Source organism: Drosophila suzukii, chromosome 3 (assembly GCF_043229965.1).
Source record: "Drosophila suzukii chromosome 3, CBGP_Dsuzu_IsoJpt1.0, whole genome shotgun sequence".
Classification (NCBI taxonomy): Eukaryota; Metazoa; Arthropoda; class Insecta; order Diptera; family Drosophilidae; genus Drosophila; species Drosophila suzukii.
Genome location: NC_092082.1, coordinates 23,605,103 through 23,624,911, shown reverse-complemented (window position 1 = coordinate 23,624,911; position 19,809 = coordinate 23,605,103). Strand labels below are relative to the sequence as shown.

General features: G+C 37.9%; 1 protein-coding gene across 1 annotated transcript in view; it reads left to right on the top strand.

Annotated features, from left to right (window-relative positions):
* Positions 1–1,128: 1,128 nt before the first annotated feature.
* LOC118876780 (frizzled-2) overlaps positions 1,129–19,809 on the top strand; it is a 97,889-nt gene continuing 79,208 nt past the window's right edge. Inside the window, exons 1-2 of the mRNA XM_036815194.3 lie at positions 1,129–1,659; positions 4,307–4,570. The gene's annotated coding sequence lies outside the window, so the exon portion shown is untranslated. The remainder of the gene's footprint in view (positions 1,660–4,306; positions 4,571–19,809) is intronic.

Below are 19,809 nucleotides of genomic sequence, written 5' to 3'. Positions count from 1 at the left end.
GCAAGTTTGTTTCGTCAGTGTGTCACGCCCACTCTAACGCCCACAAGCCGCCCAAAACGGTTGCACCTACAGTTTTAATGCTAAAATAAAAATGTTAACTGAAATTTATCGCCCTTATCAATACCTTTAGATTGACCCAAAAAAAAGTTGGTCACGCCCATTCTAACGCCCATAACTCTTAAATCTGTCTACCGCCCACATAACCATATATTGAGATCGCGGGTAGGTGGCGCATTTCAATCTCGCTTTGCTGCTTGCATATCTCCACCTCCCTTTGGTCCCTTTAGCTGAGTAATGGGTATCTGATCTAGTCGGTAGTTATTGACGAGACTAATACATTTCAGCTAAAAATCTATCCATGACCGTCTGTCTGTGTGAGTGCTGAGATCTCGGAAACTGCCACGCCCACTCTAACGCCCTTAAACTCCCACAACGCCGAAGTCCATATATTTTAAAATTTTTTTAAGTATAAATGGGACTTTGTTGTGGTTATCAATATCCATTTACCCAAAATGCTATAAGCTATCTAAGATATGCCCGCTAGATGGTGCCAGTTTGGGGAACCAGATTTTGTCGCTCTGGAGTCAACTGAAAGTAGTGAGTTAAAATGTTTCACATATATTCTACTAGTGCCCATAAAGCCCATGTTTGCATAAGACTAGTGCCACACTTACTCTAACGTCCAAAACGCTACAATCTGTGTTGCGCCCACATTTGTAAGGCTTATCTTTCTCTAAAGAGAGTTAGCCCAAAATAAAAAAGATAATTTGGTAGATTTATTAACGCTTTTATTCCTTGAAAGAGTAAAACAGTATAAAACGTTTAACTAGTTTTGTATGTAAGCTTACAAATATCTTACTTTGACAGCAACTGAACTTATATTTTTTCAAGCCCCCTTTAACCGATTATAGTTTCAAATTTAACGTTTCCAGCCAACCGTACGTTACGTTTTAGCGGGCCGGCCTTACGTTCTACGTAGCTGTTCCGTTTGCCAATTCGTTCCGCGAGCTTTTTGGACCGGCGCAGATGGCCGCTCTCTTCTCTCCTTCTTTCTTCCTCCCCCACAATTCTTGGTCGCGCTCTTTCTCTGGATTTGCAAAACAAAACGGCCGGCCGTTTGGAAAAGTCGGAAGAAAGTCAGTTAGCAAGTGGAAATCACCGGAAAAACTACACAGCGCGGCATCAGGAAAATCGCGAAGTCACAGAAAATTACACCGCAGACGGGAAATAAGAATACAAAAAAAACAGCCCCAAAAGGCAGCGCAGTCGACGTCGGCAGCGCGGAAGGCTGATAACAAAAGTTAATAACAATAACAAAGCGAGAAAAAACAAGAAATTAAAGAATGAGAAGAAAATAAATAAAAAACGAAAACAAACAAAAAGAAAATCGCGCTTTTAATTAACGGACATTCGACGTGGGCAGCGCAGTCGGCGTCGCAGTCGCCGTCGCGTGTGTGCGTGAGTGAGTGTGCGTGAGTATCTGTGTGAGCTGGCGATATAAAACTGCAATTGATTGCAATTTCGGCGGCATTTGCAAAATAGCAAGCCGGCGAAGAACACAAAACCAAGAAATCAATAAACAAACAGAAAATATTTATAAAAAACAAACTGATCCGCATTCAGCACACAGAAAACACCACTACATAAAACAGCCAAACGGTAAAGATACAAAACAAAAGCTAACTCATATGTGTATCTAAAATAATAACAAAAAGCAATCGCCAAAGAAAAGAGTACAACTTGCACTTGTGTGAGCGCAGCTGTTGATGAAAGTGAAGGAAAATCATTCACATTTTCAACGGGAAAATGGAAAAACAACAACACGCACTCACACAGCTGCAATTTAGCAAAGAGAGCACGGAGAGCTAAAAACTCAAACTCAGACGACGCCAAGTTATTTTTTCCGCTTTTCCGTTGTTTGCATTTTATTTTTGTTTTCTGTTGTGTTTTTCGCACACAGAGAGGAAAATTCGTGGGAAACTCAAAAGGTTCCATTAACAGTCCACTTCTTTCCGAATTTACATTGCAAAAATATTAGTAATGGGATACCAGTTTATTTTAATTTTATTAACCAAATTATTTTGATTTTATAAGGTTTTATTGCTTAAATAATTATTTATTGAATTTTTAAAAGGACAAATAGATTAAATAGATACAAAAACTTGGAACTTGAAGAAAATATAGATTTTTCATTATTATATTAATCCGTTAAATTATAGTTCAAAGTAGAATTTTTATGAACAAATTTCGAATTTACCTTTTGAAAGGTTAATGCTTTCAAGTATTAACTACAATGTCCATCTTTATATGTTTTAATAAGGGCTTATATTTTTACAATCCCCATATTTTGCAAATCCAAATATTGTTTAAGGAAAGTAAACATTGGTAATTTTTTTAGTTAAACGAAATTTTTAAATTTAATTTAGTAAACAAGTTTATTTTTTTAAGTCTGCACGTAAGGTTCGATTTTCATATGGCAACAACGAGTAATAATTCGAGAAGATACGCTTTATGGAACTTACAAAATGAATCATTATTCTTGAAAATGTTTTTATTCTCATAATTCATTATCGGCCATAGAATGTTTTCATTTTATAAATGAATTTTTCATTTATTTAAATTTTTCCCGTATTTGGTCAGCAATTAAATTGAAAATAAATTTTTAAGATAATCATTTTCATGTTTTATTTGAGTTAAATGAACTGTTTTTCAATATGTTGATCAGATTTCTTATAATTTTTTCTTTGTGCACATTTACGAGTCGAGTTTACAAGCCAGACATCGCTGTTGTTTTTGTGCGAGTATTTCATAGCTGGATGCAAAAGTATCTAGATACTTTTTGGCGAGCTTCCCTTTTTGTGCCGGCTGTCTGTTTATTGAGACGCCTCCTCAAGTTTGTTTCCTTAACAAGTCCTTGCCTTAAATCCATAAATTTAAAACAGAAATAAATTCAGCTGTTGGGGATATTTATATGTTTCCTTGCACTCGCATGTTGGCCGGCAGTCAAAGTAACACTCAACTTCAGCTTCTGTCTGCGCTCTCTAATTGAGTTAGTCTGGCATTTGAATGGGAGCAGCCAACACACGCATCACTTCTGGTCGAAAGGGGCGGCATGGTATTAGCAGCAAGGGGGCGGGGCTGTGCGCCAGACTCTGCGGGTGGGAAACTTGAGGGGGCGGGGGTCACAGCCTAACCCGTGTGTTAAATTATGCAAAACGCTTGGGGAATGCCGAGCAATAAGTGCAGAAATGTTTACAGACTTCTGCCAAGAAACGAAATTATTCATACTTGAGCTCGGGTTAAAATAAATGTGTACTTGTTAAATTTCAGTGCAATAATTTCAATTTATGTTTGAAAACATTTTTTCAAGTATGATTTCTTTTTATCCTTTATAGGTATTATTTAAACATCCCAAATTAATTTTAAAGCTGCTCATCAACGCTCTCAAATTCACTCAAATGAATCTGATACCAAGCGTTTCTTGATATAAAGCTTATACTTTTAAGAATCCTTAAAATTGACTCTCACTAAATCTTTTTACCAATAAACTTGTATAGGTATACTTTCAAAAATAGGTGTATTAGGCAACTGATTTCGTCTGCTATTCGTATCCCAGAAATTCTATTGATAGGTCCTTTGTTTCTACAGATATATCATGCTTTTCCGGCAATAACCCCATTGCATTAATGCAAATCATTTTTAAACTATCCCGTTCACCAACTGGTATCTCATTTATATCTTTGCAAAGCACATTCATAAAAAAGGAACCTGCAATTCAGTTTGAAACAACTTTTTTATCATTTCCCTGCCCACGTACACACACATATTTTTGTTGGGCATTTTAAAGGGTTAACACACGCTATACGACTGCCAAACTTTTTCCACGTTAGCTTTCGGCACTGGTCCTTTATTTTGTGAAAATGTTTGGCATTTTTTGTATTAAATTGTCAGTGAAACGAGCGTTGGACCGTTTCCGTGGGGCATGGCAACAATTCAAAACGCGAACTGCCACTAAAACATGCCAAAAATCTGCGCATTTAAAATATTTGCCCCAGAGCCCATTGAGAGCCAGCCAAGCGATGGGTGAGAAAGGGCAGGGAAAATCCGGGCATTTTCCTGCGATTTGATTTAGTTGTTGTTGGCCGGGCTACACCTTTTCCCTCACACCTGTCGGCTGTGTTGTTCTATTTTTTTCCAGCACCACGTCTGCGTTTTATTGCCCCTCTGCCCGACCTTTGATTTCTATTTAACTGCTGTTTACTCCACTTGAACGTGATCAATAATTAATTTGCAATATCTTCTTTAGGTGCGTCTAATTAAACGGATCCCAGCCGAAATCAGCAGTCCGATGTAGCGAGAGCAATTATAAAATACGAAAATGCAACCATTCCGTTCCGTGCCGTGCTAATGCAAAACGTATACGATCCGAAACCGATAAAAATACAAGTACATAAAACGAAGTGAAATAACAATTTTACAGCCCACTGGAAATCAAATATTGCAATTACATTGCCGAGTTCTGTAAAAACTGCCCAACAAGAGGAGAGCATCAAAGGAACTATTTTTGGAGGTGAGTTTTACAAAATAATTTGATGTTTGAATATGAAAATGAGTGCAACAAATTCAAAGAATCTTGAAAATTGTATTCTAAACCACCTTAACTAAAAAACTTGCATTAACAAAGAAAAACTGTATTTTAGTATTGTGGGATAATAACAATCTTACACACGTTCATTTCTGTATTAAGATAGACAGAGATAAATATTCTAGTACATTGTTCTTGAATTGAGAACATTCGTTCTTAAAAGCCCTGTGAGTACATGTTGGTATCAATGTTCCCAATATCAGAACGAAATGGTGATAAGAGAAAAGTTAAATTGAGTTTATTTAACAACTTTTTGATATGTATACGCTACTGAGTGGACTAATTTAACTTGATTAAATTTAACTTGATTCGAGCAAAATTAAAACATTTTCAACTAAAAATGTCAGTCTAATTTTAAGAACATTTTTAACTCAGATGAGAACGTCTGAATTTTTTCTGTGTACCATCATAGAAAATTTACTAAACGATATTCTGGTAAACCGTAAATTTCTAAAACCTTTTAAAGTCATGATTTTTGCAGAATCTGAAAAGAGTTGTGTATCACCCTAAAGCATTTAAAACGATTGCCAGTCCTGGGAACAATATTGTTTTTCCTCACATACGGAAGCCTGCACTTTCTCCATCAAATATTTCGAGCACAACTTTGGTTCACAGCTTGGTGTTATTATTTTCATATGTTGATTGCCTATAGCTTTGCCTGGACTTCTGTTTATCGACTTCAATTTGCTCTCAAACACCGGACCCAAAACTCAATTGGAAAAGCAGGGAAAAGCAGGAAAATGGACTCGCAGAGAGCGGAAAGCCTAGACGAAGGGGGCAGGGCAATCGGGAGAGCAGGCGGAACAGAGCATAATCCAGAAAACACCGTTCAAGGGCAACTTTCACCAGTTTGCTTGATGGGCGAGGAGCGATTTCGGGCGGGGTGAGAGGTCAAACCACCCGGTGGCAACTGCCCATCCATCGCTTAACATTTTCGTCTGCCATTTTCATTTCGACCAGGGAAAACTCTGCGCAGTGGTCGGCCGCATTGGCAGTTTTTGGGTCTCCACAGACATCGGACATACATCACAAGCCCAAGTTCAAATTTCCTACTTCCTCTTTTCGGCCCCGCCCCCCGGATCCTTCGCCCCTCGCCCTTCATCTGAGCCTCTTGCCTTTTTTATGAGTGGCAAAATTGTTGTTATTTTTGCCGAGTTTTCCCCAAAAAAAAGGAAATCGGTGGAACAGCTAGCGAATGTACAGAGGGAAAAATAGACCTATTAAACACAATAGATGTCCTTTCATTCCTTTAAAAAAAAATTAAATACGGAATTCTTAAATTTGAAAACTAAATATTTGATTAAAGTTTGACCTTTAAGATATATGTGGTGTGTACGTAGGAAATAGCAAGGAATCATGTCAAAATATCTTGTATCCTATCCTATAAATTGAATACATCTCAAACCAAGAAATCCAGAAGTCTTGACCAAATAATAATTTATAATTTAAAACCTAGGAATTCAGACTGAGCCAGACCTATTTTTTTATATTTTTAAAAGTAAAACAAGATAAGAAAATGTTTAATTAGACGATCTATAAATATGTTTATATATATACAATACTTATTAAAAGAAGCATGAAAAGAGGTCGATTTAGAAAACATTTGAGATCTACCAAAAACCTTAGTTCCCTGTGTAGGCGGAAAATAAAGAAGGAAATTTTTGAAAATGCCTGCCAGCAGAAGAAGCAGCAGGAGCAGAAGACGGAGGCCAGGACATGGAGTGAAAACAGTTGCCGCCGTCGTCTGTCGTTTGTCGTCCTTCGTCTGTCGCAGTCGCACCTTCCATTCCACCCACGAGCCCAGCACCCCACCAACCCACCAACCCGCCAACCCATCCACCCACCAACCTCCCCCAAAACGGCAAAGGCGGCATCCATCCAAGTCCGTCGACCCGGGTTTTCCCACATAACGATGCAGCACCATCGGCTGCCTGAGAGGCGGGCGGCATTTTCAACAATTTCCACATTTTATCTAACCACCCCCAAAGTGTCGACTGCAGAGTATACGTATATATAAAAAAAAGGGAAAATCCTGCGGGGAGAGACCGACGGCAGAGAGAGAGTCCAAAGAGCGGCGAGAACCACGGGGAAATGGGGAAAGCCGGGGGAAAGTGGGGAAAGCAGACAAAGAGAGCGTAGACGCTGCAGACTTTGCTCTAGTGCTCTGTTGTTGTTATTTGCCATAACCTTGGCGAAAAGGGGTAGAGCCACTTTGTTGTTGCTTCGAATAGGGCCCAGATAAAGGGTTTGTTCGGGGTATTTGAAATACTTTTCGAAACCTTGAATATTTTGAACAACAAATTATTTCAAATTTTAGTTTCAAAAAATGGATAGGAACCACATAAAAACAGGCCATAGGTATAGTTCAAAACATCAGTTATGATCCTTGATTTCTGTATACTTCTACTTAAGTTTTATCCAAACTCACATTTGTTTTTGTTGTTATTTGAAGACACTGATGATCGTTTGATCTCTGTAATCAAGTATAGCATTTAAGGAATGCGATTCAATCCTAATAAGTTGATTTTAAAACTTTTCAGTAGCCGCCTAAGTATATGCTGTGAAAATTATAACTTGGTCTATTTATACATTCAAAGAAAATCACCATTCAAGTAATATCTTTGCATACCTTATAATATTTAAAAAATAGTTATTTGCCCTGCTTTTTTCTATATCGAGACAGATGAAGATAAGATACACTAATACAAAGACAAAATATTTTCAAGATATCCACCTTAATACAACATTTTAAACAATACTCTTCCCGTTTGAAAATATATAATTATTACCAGAACTATGAATGCAGGAAATTTAAATTATATAAATGCATATTCAATTCTTTTTAGAATCCCAAAAATACTTTCAAGATCCCCTGCACTTTTAAGTAAAAATTTTCCCAGGAGAAGCTTCTTAGCCCCACGTGAAACTTTCCAACTTGTTCGCCAAAAAACATTTGAACTTTTTTCGACAGCTTTTGTTTGTTAGTTTTTCTTTCTCCTGTTGCCATATTTCCTATCCGCTTCACCTTTGCACCTAGACAAATCACACAAACTGACACGGGCCAAAAATAAGGAAAAAAGGAAAACAATTCCGAAACGTGTTTAACATTTTCATCTTCATTTCGCATTTTAAACAATTTTTCTTTTGCGGAACTTTGGTCTCCAAAGATTTTCTAACCCTTACAATGGGGCGAAAAGAGAGGAACAAGAGAAAATTGTTTTTCTTTTTGCTTTAATTTCGGCAATTTTTCTTGTGCCAGAAGAAAAATCGAGTTGTCGTTTGAGGGGTTCCGGCTTGCGTTGGGTTTTTCCGGCGAGAGCCCCCCGCGTTGAAAATTGGGGGTTGCTTTCGCTGCTTTCTTTTGGGTTTTCCTCTTCGCCTTTATTTTTGGCTGACTGCTACTGCCTTTTGCCGCTGTACTCTCCACTCTGGCTGTATGTTTATGCGCTACGCGTTTTTCCTAAGATTGACTTTGACATTAGCCCCACAAATACGCACACACATATAGCCTTCGACACGCTTCGTTGTTGTTGCTCGGGTTGTCCTGTCCGCCATGTTGTTTTATTTTGGCACATTTACGTCATAATGGCACTTCCTTCCGCTGCTTTCTTCCTTCGGTCCTCCTTTTCAGCCCGAGCCTTTGACTTTTCCTCGTGCTGCCGTAATTTTCATTGTGTCTGCCCTGGAAAATGTATCTCAGGCCCTCGGCTGCCTTAAATTCTCGCCTCATCTCGAGGTCCTTTCTCCGGTTTTATCGTCTGTTTGTTGTTGCTGTAATTGCCCTGCTTTATTGTCGCCATTCGCATTCTATTTTCCTGTTTTTTGTTTGGTTTCTTGTTTAGCTGTTTATTTAATTTGATTTCATTTTGATTTTTATTAGTTTTCATGCGTCGGTGGCCTAGTTCTGGCTTTACTTTTTGAGGGATTTATTTCCGCGGCGAAATAGGCAAGTATTTGAGACTGTCGGGGCTCACACTCTCAGCCAATCTCACACCCCTAATTTACTTTAGAGCACTGCGAAAAATATCTACAATGTATCTAGAAGATTTGAAACCAAGAAAGACAGTGCTGAAACAAATTTTATAGCCCAAATCATAATACAAGTAGTTTGAATTAGTTTATAAATAAAATTTAGAGATAAAATCGTTATCATTCTGCATGGTATGTATTTATTTAAAATATATGCTGTTCTTATAGTTTATATATACTTTTAGTGTCTTTTTTATAATTTTTTATAAACGAATTGCTTTTTTAGCAGAAGACAAAATTGAAAAATATCACAGCATACTTTTTGGCACTTAGCCCAGCGTTTTGAAACCTCAAAGGTTTCCCTCTTTGCGTTATCTTTGTGTTTAGTGAACATTGCTCATAAATATAAAAACATTTATTGAAACCTTGAAGATCCTTCCTGGTTTTCTACCAGTGCACTTGTAAGTAATGTAAGTTTCGCCGGGGAGTCCGTCCATCCACCGATCCACCTATCCATCCATCCAACCCCTGCGGCCAGCAGACCGCAGAATTGACAGGGCATTGACAATGATTGATTACCTACCCGAAAGTGGAAACTGTTTTTAGGGCTAACCAACATTAGGCGTTACCCCCCACACCTGCCCCTCACTTACACACTCGCACACCAGCACACAGAAACACCCACACACAGGCAGTCGCATTGAACCTGCCACGCACAAAAAATTATTTCATTATCTTTCTGTTCGTTAGCTTTTCCTCGATTTTTCCCATCCAAGTTAATTGTAATTACACCCAGATAGTCGCTCGATTAGATTCAATTTGTGGGACCTCGCGCTTATCTCCAGCCTTAGCTTTTCGATTCTCTGCTGAGACTGAGGTAATCTGATTCGTTTTTGTGTACTGTACAAATTTAGTTCTCAGGTGATTTTGTAATTTCAGTTGTACACTAAATTAAAGACAATTAAGGGGGACACAAGCGACTTGTTCTGATAACTCTGGACAAAAAACGCCACAAAAGTTGGGCAACAGTGACATGGGTAGTCGAGATTTATGAAGAGGCACTCATTGAATTGTGCCATAGAACTCGCTCGGTTGACAGTTAGTTGAGATTTACGATGATGACAATGGCCACTCGGGATCTGAAATGGGAAATGAGAGCGGCTAATGGCTCTATCCCAGCGATAGTGTGGCAACTCTGGCCGAACGCAAAATCTGTCGAAATGTATATTTATTGTCCAGTAATTTATGAGTTAATGTATGGGAAGTGAGAAGTGTGATGTTTATGAGCTGCACTTCCATCAATACGGTTTAGAATTCTTTAATAAATAAATGAGAGGATGAACATAAATGTATAATTTATTTTAAATATCATCATAGCTTTGAAAACTAACAAATGGCTTCACAGAACTCTGACGTTCTAATCTGAGTTCAGAATGTTCTTAAAAATAGAACGAAATTTTAGAAGATGAAAATGTTTTCATTGTGCTTAAATCAAGATGAATTGGAGGTACTTACATTGTATATCTCAACATCTTAACTATTTTTACAGTCAGTAGTGCATACTTATTGAACAGTTGTTTAGCAAACTCAATTTAACTTTTCTCTTCTCACCATTTATAAAAAAAATAAAAATGTACCTACACCGTTTTTAAGAACGAATGTTCTCAAATCAAGAACAATGTAGTTTAATTGGTATTTCTTTAAGTAGGTCTTAGGATAATATTTGATCTTATAAGAAATGTTATGCGATCTAAAAATACTTAAGAGTCTCTTTCAACATAAAAAAGAAATATTTCCGAAATTACCCCCATAATACCGCGATACATTTTTTCCCCAAAGCTTATTAAAATTCCACCCGTCCTAATTTGGTCTCCCTGACTTTGCTCAGCATACAACCCCAATTTAGTCCCAGAAACTGGCATAAACAAATGTAAACACCCTTCGATTGCGGGAGCTCCTTGAGCACCATAATTATTTCACTCCGATCCGCTCATTATCAACCCCAAAAAGTGAGGGAAAGATCCCCGTAATTGCACGGTCCTACATCTGACACCCATCTGGGAGTTAGGGAACCCTTGTCAAGTCGGCCCAACTGACTGCCATGACGTGTGAACGCCATTTATTCCCCGCCGAAACCGTTCAGTTGACAATCTTTATTAATCAATTAAGCGGATGTAGGAGTAAATGTGTCTTCGCGTTGGCTCCTTTCGCAGCTCGGATGCTGTAAGTAATTAAATTAAAATGCGAGCATGTGTTTTTTCGTTCGTTTTCGTCGCTTTCGGATTCGGTTTCAGTTTTCGGTTCTCGGTTTTTGTCTTCCTGGGGGCTGGAGCATCCTGGATCCAGCTGCAAACCCTGGGGGATTCACCCGCAGACGGTTGACAAAAGCGCTGACAGTTTTGTCAAGCAGGAGCATCGCCGGAGAACGGTTGACAACGGCATTTAATCAATCAATTTTGAACGGTAATCAAGCGGGCAGCTTAAACTAAAGTAGGGGATGGCCAGTCGCCCAAAGGCAGGACCCCAAGGGTCTAGGGAGCCGCTCTGTCGTCTTTGATTGATTGGTTTTCCCCGGCTCAATGGATCACGCGTGCACTTCTCGCCCAAGTTTAATTTCAAATTATAAATATGTACGAAGCCCGGGAGATCTGGCAAAAATAAGGGAGATTGGTATGGAGATGGGCAAAAACATCTGGCGATTGGAGAAGTATTTAAGTGATTAGCATTGCCTCGCTCTTAGTTTAATTAATTTTAGTCCTTTTCTTGGTTGATGGATGAGGGGATTGGCAATCGATGGCAAGCTTATCAGGCTGAAATGATGGATAAGGTAATCTATGGGAAACGCACAGCTCAGATTTGGATTTCAATTTGGGTTGGCTTTTTTGGGTTTACGATATATTTGAGAATATTTAGAAGGTAAATATACTTTTAAAATTCTCCTGTATCTTATTAGGAGATTTTTAAATTTGATATTAGATACAAAAAAATTATCAGTATTGCCTCGCTTTTAGTTTAATTAATTTTAGTCCTTTTTTGGTTGATGGATGAGGGGATTTGGAATCGATAGCAAGCTTACCAGGCTGAAATGATGGAAAAGATAGTCTATGGGATTTGGATTCCATGGTATAACAATTTGGGTTGGCTTTTTTTGGTATACTTTATATTTGGAAATATTTATCAAGTAAATATATTTTTAAAGTCACCCTGACTCTTTTAAGAATTTGTTGATAGGTCAACATCATTTGCTATTGATTTAATTATATTTATTTGAAATGAAAACAATAATATTTTCAGAGTACTTACATTAAAGAAACTATACTACTAATTTGCTTCATCAATTGCTTTATAATTAGAATATATTAGCTAAGAGTATAATAATCTTTTATTTTGCCAAAATAAATTTATTGCCATTTTGTAATTACCATTAAATGCCAAGGCTTCCGTATTTGAATTTAATTACTGAAGTGGCCAAAAATACTTTCATTTTCCCACCACTCGTTCAAAAACAAATTGGTATTTGTCAATAATAATTTTATGTTTAATAATCCTTTCTTTTTGTGTTAGGTCTTCTTAGCAGTTCTTAAACAGATTCAAGATACTTAACCCCAAACCATTTACGTAAATATGAATATTAAAATGCAAAGTCCAAAACGAATGCTCTATAATTTCTCAATAATTCCCATTTGCATAAGAAACCTGAACCAGAAGCAGCCAGAAACCACAGCCGAAGACGTTATAATGAAACGAATTCATTTCGTTGGCACCTTTTCAGTCTCGGGGCAATAAAAATACCAAATAGATAATTAATAATGGGCCACAAATAATAGCAATAAAAATTAATAAGCATTAATGTGAGTTATGAAATGTCTGATGGCAGGGACAGAAGCGGTAGCACCTAGAAAACCGAAAAAGTTTGGCGCATAAATTTTGATAACCTTTCGCGAGCTACAAATCAGTGTAACTGCAGTTGGGTAATTATTATTTATTTTATTTGTTGGTCTTGTGCTCAGGTGCCAAGCGAAGAACTTTCGGGCCAAAGTATTTATTCCCGGCTGCTCGCTGCCAACTATTTGCTTATCTTTCTGGCTTGGCGAAAAGTTTTCATGGAAACCAAATAGACACAAATTTTTACAGCGTCGTCGTCGGCATTTTCCCTTTGATAGCTGGAAACTTGATTGGAATTTCGCTGCCAGACACGAAGCAAAAACAAAAAGGTTGAAATAAAAACCGAATTGGCGCTTGGAGATCAAAAAGGTGCCGCCGGTGAGTGTTAGACGACAAATAGACATCGAGGGCTGCCCTTATTATTTATGCAGATGTGTTTGGTGGCTTGCATAAGGCAGCGTTTGATGGCTCTTTAAACTGTTTTGATCGCTCTTTATCATCATCAACGCCGGCCATTTAAATATTCCGAAAAATGTTTTCTGTTAATCAAGAAGCGTGAAGCGAATTATTCAAAATTGTGTGACAAATTCGCCTCTGTAGCGGATGTTCAACGGGTGTTGGGCGTTTGCTTTATAGCCCTCTATTTGTCTCAGTGTCTGATTGATATTCATAATTAACAGAAGCAGCTGGTTTGAAGTGCTGAAAAGCGAAGTGCATTTGAAGGGAAAGCACAAAGTGCTCCACTGACATATGTCAAGTGTTCCAAATGTGGGGAGTAAAGGTAGCCAATAAGAAAAATTGATACATGGGCTGGGTAAAGTGGCGGGCATTTTTGGGAACAGGTCCAAACAACAGGTGTAGCAGGTGCCACTAGTGGTGGAGAGAAAGATTATTTTCCTTGAGTGAACAGAAAAGTATTTTCAAATAAGACAAGTATAGGAAAATCTTTTATCTTATTTCACTGAAAATTAAAATAAAACATATTTAAACATAAAAATTACTTGTTAAACATGTATTCATGTCTGATAATCCAGTGTGGGCCTACATTTTTGTTGACAAAACTTTATTTTAATATTATTATTTCAAGAATTACTTATTTAAAAAGAAAGAGACACTTTAATGTTGTCATAATACTAAGCGAGTTGCCACATAAGTCGCAAAGCGCCCATTCAGCGTAAGTTTCTTATGTGCATCAATATACATTTTCCAACACTTGGCGTTGAACTGATTTCTGTGGCACCCCTGAAAATTATGTTTAAAATTCTTTAGCTAGACATCACAGTCGCAGCTTTCTTTTTCATCAAATATATAATATACATGCTACTTTCTCTGCCTTTGAATCAAATAAATCGCCCAGCACTCCCAAAATGCATGAACATACATTTTCCAACACTTACCGTTGAACGGATTTTTGTGGCACCCCTGAAAATGATGTTTAAAATTCTTTAGCTAGACTTCATAGTCGCAGCTTTCTTTTTCATCAAGTACATAATATACATGCTACTTCTCTGCCTTTGAATCAAATAAATCGCCCAGCACTCCCAAATTCAAGACCCTTTTTTCGGAAAGTTTTCCATCCTCCTATCCCAACTATATATAGAGGCAGTTGAGTAGCCGGCTGGTCTGTCAGCAGCCGTAATACAATTTCCCTTTTGGCCAAAAAGAAGGAACACTCGGCGACACAATATGAAGTAGCAACGTTGACAGCTCGTTGAACACCGAACTCGAACTCGGCACAGAAGGTCCTCCTCACTAACACTACGAGCTTTGGGCCAGGACAAGTAGCAGGCTTTTGGCAATTCAAAAAATGGGAAAAGATTTGGAAAGAGGAAAATTCGCCAAGAGGAATATGCAGTTGGAGTTCGGAGTTCGTTCATTCGTTCTGGGGGCGACACTTGCTGCCAAATTATTGCAATAGTCAGTCGCAGGTTGCCATGTTGCCCCATGTGTGTGTTTGGCCGGGCCACGCCCCCTTTTCCCATCTCCGCCCATCGGTTTTTGGCGGTACCATCATCAACGTTATTGCCACAAAATGTCGCGCCGCCGTTGTTGTTTCTGCATGGCGAATGTGCGACTCCTTTGGTTGTTCGGTTGTTTGGTTGTTTGGCGGCTGTTGCTGCTGCTCGGTCTGTTGTCGCACTTCATTTAAAACTTCATTACATGTCGCCATCACCAACTTTGTCTGGCACTCTTTTCAAGGGTATTTAAGCTATGTCTTTGAGCAGAAAACGGAGAAAAAATAAGTGTTTATAATAAAATAATATTGATTTCATATCACATCTGACGTCTAATTATAAATAACATTGTGTAATGATCATAATGAGAAAGCAAAAAATATATAACACAAGAAATGATGTTCATTTGCTTATTAATATAAAACTGCTAAAGAAATGTAATGAAAGTTAATATCAAGTAGAAAAATATTATATTATAATTTTAAGTAGTTTGTTTTGGTGCTAACTTAGACTAGTAAATAAGAAAATATAGGTATTTATCAATAAATCTTAAAATAAAAAGATTCCTCCCTGTACCCTAAGTTTTAAACTTTTGGCAACAGAGTACAATAAATAAATAAAAAGAGTATTTAAATGTTCTTTCTCATTATTTTAAATAAGATAGGGAAAACATTTTTAAATTGATTTTGTTAGACTTTTTTTATACATACTGTGGGGCAATCTCAAAAAAGATGTGAATTTTTTTGCTCTATTATAATATGGATCCTAGAAATAATTGTTTTTTAAGAGTATTTCCTTTTTTGTTAGAGGGTTTTCCCAAAGAAGTCCACATACGTTCAAACACCACTGTCCCAACAGCCGCTGCAGAGTGGAAAACCAGTTGAAGTCCAAAGCGTTTGTCTCCTTTCGTTACTGCCTGCATAATTGAAAAATTATTTTTATGGAAATTCCACTTGCACACACACACTTTGGGGGAAACTTTAAAATTTAATAAACTTTTTACGCACCATTTATAACATGGCAGCAGCAACAACAGTATACGAAAAATCAACCGCGAAACATCAAAAGTCAATTTGTGTGTATTTTAAAAACTTTTAATGCACGCACAACATTTATTGAGGGCGGTGGTGGGCGGGCCGAGGGGAGCGACATTGCAGGACATAAATGTGGCAATTTTACGCTTTTGCGGCGTTAAATTTTAATAACGGGGCAATTCCGGTAACGAACCAGAGATACGAACGACCATGGGTATCTTGGGTTTACACGGGGAGCTCAGTTAAGGTTATAAGATCTCAGTTGGTTCAGAATGAAAGAATTTGGGAGGGGATAAAGTACTTTTTACGTTTCTCAACATAATATCCTACCTTTAAATGTACTATTAGTTTGATTAAAAAGTATTTCTCATTACATTTTATAATATTGGGATTTCCAATGAAATACACAATTACTCTTCTCTTATAAACTAAAAATTATAAATAAATGATCTACCTTACTTATAGTTTACTTCAAGGGTGATATATATATCATGTATTGTTTTGTGACTTCTTTAAAAATAATATTTTATTTGTTAAAAGCTAAAAAGTTGAATGGTTTTATGGCTATATACTCGTATACTATATATTTCCTTAAAGGTATAAAACCTATTATATGTTTTTAGCAATCTTTTTTCAAATTTATATGGTTAAAATAGTACGAAAAACCCTTATCAACATTTAAAAAAAGAACCTTCACACTTATTTGGTTTTCCGTATTTTGTCTGGTTTGTTTTAGGGCGAATCCCCTGCGATGTCGCGAATATGGTTAACGTAAAAACATTTATTGTGAATGCCAAGTGTCACCCTGTCCATCAGTTGTTGCCAACATTTAGTGCGTCAGTCACTGTGCGATATTTTGGGCCAGGCTAATAGTTGTGCGGTGCTGCGTTGGTTTTTTGGCCAATTATGAAAATGACAGCCCTGTCTGTCGGCCAATAGAAATTCCCTGCTCTGCTGCGGTTCCTAATGTGATTAGCATAACAGGCAATAGAAGCGACAGCAGCCACCCAAATTAGTTTGATTAACAGGCCCTTAATCGGGCTTCGGGGGCGGATGGATTTGTTCGGGGCTTAAAAGCCTGACAGTTTTTGTGGAAAATGGTATTTGCGAAAAATGTGCATTCATTTTCCATAAATTTCACTTCAGTCGAGTGCATTTGACGGGTACATTGTTCGGGGATTCATTTATTTATTATGTTGTTAAAAATCAGAGAGCGTTGAACAAACAAATGCAATTAAAATTTAAAAGCCAAAATATGAAAACTGAGAGCAGCTTGAGTTTTTGGGAAAGGATGATGAAGGGTGTTGGAAATGGATTTGCATATGTAAAATAAGCAAAAATATGTTTTCCATTACTCAAGTGGCCTGTCACTGAGACACTTGAGCTCGGTCAACGACAACAAAATGCAAATTTAATAAAAACAATAACCATGTGTAATTAAAGATACGTCAAAAGTTGAACACAAGTGCCACAAACTGAGGGAGAAATAAATTGCAGACTGTGGGAAAATGTTATTAAGCTCTCCAAGCAGGACTTTCAATTAGTGAGGGACGATCTTACTTAACTTGTTTGTGTAAAATGTTGCCCAAAGGATTTAATTACAAATATTTTAGTATATCCTTCGGCAGGTAAACTCATTTAGTTAGCTGTTTTATTAAAAGCACATTAATAAAAGAAAACTGAATTACCAATATTATAAAACAAAATATTTATTAATAAATGTTGGCCAAAGGACCTAATTTAAAATATTTTAAGAAATATTTTTGGATACCCTTCGGCATATAAACTGATTAACTTAACTATTCTAAGTGTAGTAAATATTTAAAGGGGAACTAAATGATTTCGTTCCTAAAATATATTTTATAGATATTGTCCATTTACGCCCCACCACTCTATCGCTCCACACTCAATCTATCTCTCGGATACCCACTCCGCCACTCAGATATCCATCCATCTCAGAAACAACGATGCGGGAGACACATTTACAACTGGAAGTGTTTCCTTGGGCAAGTGGCGTGACCAAACGCGGAGCAAGTGGGTCATCAGCGCCAAAATAGTGGGCCAGTCCATCTCATTTGTCATTAGATTGCTTGCCACTTGCCACAGTTTGCACATTTGATTGCAGGCCGGCGATTGTATTTGGGCAATTTTTGCGACTTGTTTGCTTTTTAATAGACCCGACACGTTCTGGCCAAAGTTGGGTGTGCAGTTGGCCGACTGGTTTTTTGTTTTCTGCGGCGTTCGCACCTAAACCGAAATTGGGGAAAATAAAGTCATTTATTTTGTGGCCGGCTGGAAAATTTAATTGAATCGAGGGGCTGGTGTGGGCACATTTCAACAGCTTTGGCTTAATTGTAAGCCCCGAGCACAGCGACACTTGAGATCCCCTTTCTGGCCAGAAAATTTTGATTGGACAATACAGAAATTGAAAGAGTCAACACAAATTATGCTCTTCTGTTTTGGTTGGGTTATTATTTTTACGCATTATTTACACACACCTTTCGGGCCGTGTTTGCATTACCATGAGGTGGGGACTTTGGCTTTAAGCCCCGTCTCTGGGTACCGCTCACGTTTTTGTTTTGGCCAGGTGGGATGGGAGCTATTCGAGGGGTGCGAGGAGCTGACCTCGCCGTTCTACAATTTCAATTTCAACGCCTTCTCGTCACCGTTCTCCGGTTACAATGGGCCGAGTCGAAAAGTGGGGGAAATACGGTGGGGATTTCACCGAATCGAAGGCAGATCAATTGACAGCGGCTCAATTTTGTCATGCCTCGTTCGAAATTCTCATTTGCGTGGGCAATATGTTGTCGATAATTTTTTAAGAGGCTTTTTTCGCTCGATTCGTTGGCGGAACGCAATATTATTAACTTGAAATGGAAACTCTTGTTGGGTGTTTAAAGCATCGGGGGTCTCTGGTATTATTAACGCCGTAAAAAGAGTTGTCAAAGTAGGCGACGGAAATGATTGGGGCTCTTTAGGAGTTTATAAAGCGAACCTAATGCTGGAAAATCGACTTTAATTTCACATTCAAGGTTATAAAGAGATGCTTGATGTTGGGATAATAATGTATCAACTTACAGATAACATTTTAGTTAGTCAATAAAAATATGTGGTTGGGACTTACAAGATACAACATATAAATAAAATAACATAAACATAGACAAATAACTTTATATTAGCATACTGAAAGTATTAATGATGATTATATGTGAATTTATTTAAATTCAAAAAGACATTAAGATATAATCTTGTGAATTGATTTAAACATCTTAACAAAAAGTGTAAATTACGCCTACCTTTCATAGGACATTCAAATCCTTAACCCATTTACATCATTTTACATCACAGTAGACCCAAAACCCTGGGATTAAGGTGCCTTTGTCGGATTCACCTGCTCAGAATGACCTACTTCCAAACTACTGCATTAGCAGCAAAGCCCAAGATTATCGCAAACTAACGTTGACACAGGCCGACTAAGATATTATTTCACTTCTATTTCAGGTTTCCTTTGACAAAATTCAGCTTCTGGGCGCGTTAGGTCCCACCCACTGGCTATGAAGGTCATTGGGGGCCATCTTGGGCATATCAGTGCCTCAGAATCGTCAGCCATTAAAGGCGCAGTAACCATTATAATACACAATAGTGTCATTGCCCAAACATCTGCAAGGAGACGGGGGCTTAGTTACATAATGGCGCCCAAACAAAAAACGGTCACAAAAAATGTGAAATATTTAAGGCAAAGTGTCACATAAAAATGACTTATCTGCCTGTATCAAGTGGCGGGTTGGGAGGAAAGCCGCCCCGCCACGCGCTGGAAAATTGTCAAGCGAGGAAAACTTGTGGTAGGGAAAAGCGAGGGGCGCTTGATGGTTCTTGGATGGGGATTGGAATATTGCCCTCGAGCACCAGAAGCGACAGTCGAGAGCTTCAGTGCGATGGTCGTCATTTTATCTTTATGCCAAATCCAGTTGGGATTAATTGGTGGAGCCGAAAGGGAGGGTTCTCAAAAGTAGAAAGAGAGCGGGATAGAGTGCGCGAAAGAGACGGCAGGAAGACACCAGATTCGTGAGTGTTTGTAATTTAATAATGTGAGGCAGGCCGAAGCTAGATTGGCAAGACTTTGCCAGCCTGATATCGTTATCATTGCCATTGCGACAGTAACTTGTGGTTAACGTGGGGTAAAAAGGGTATACTAGACTGCTCGGACTTAATAAATCCATCTTTATAAAGCCCCCCCTTATTATTTTTAATAACAATCAAATTTATCAGTATTTCAACCTCTTAAAATGTAATATTATAATAAATAAGTTTACCATGTTGT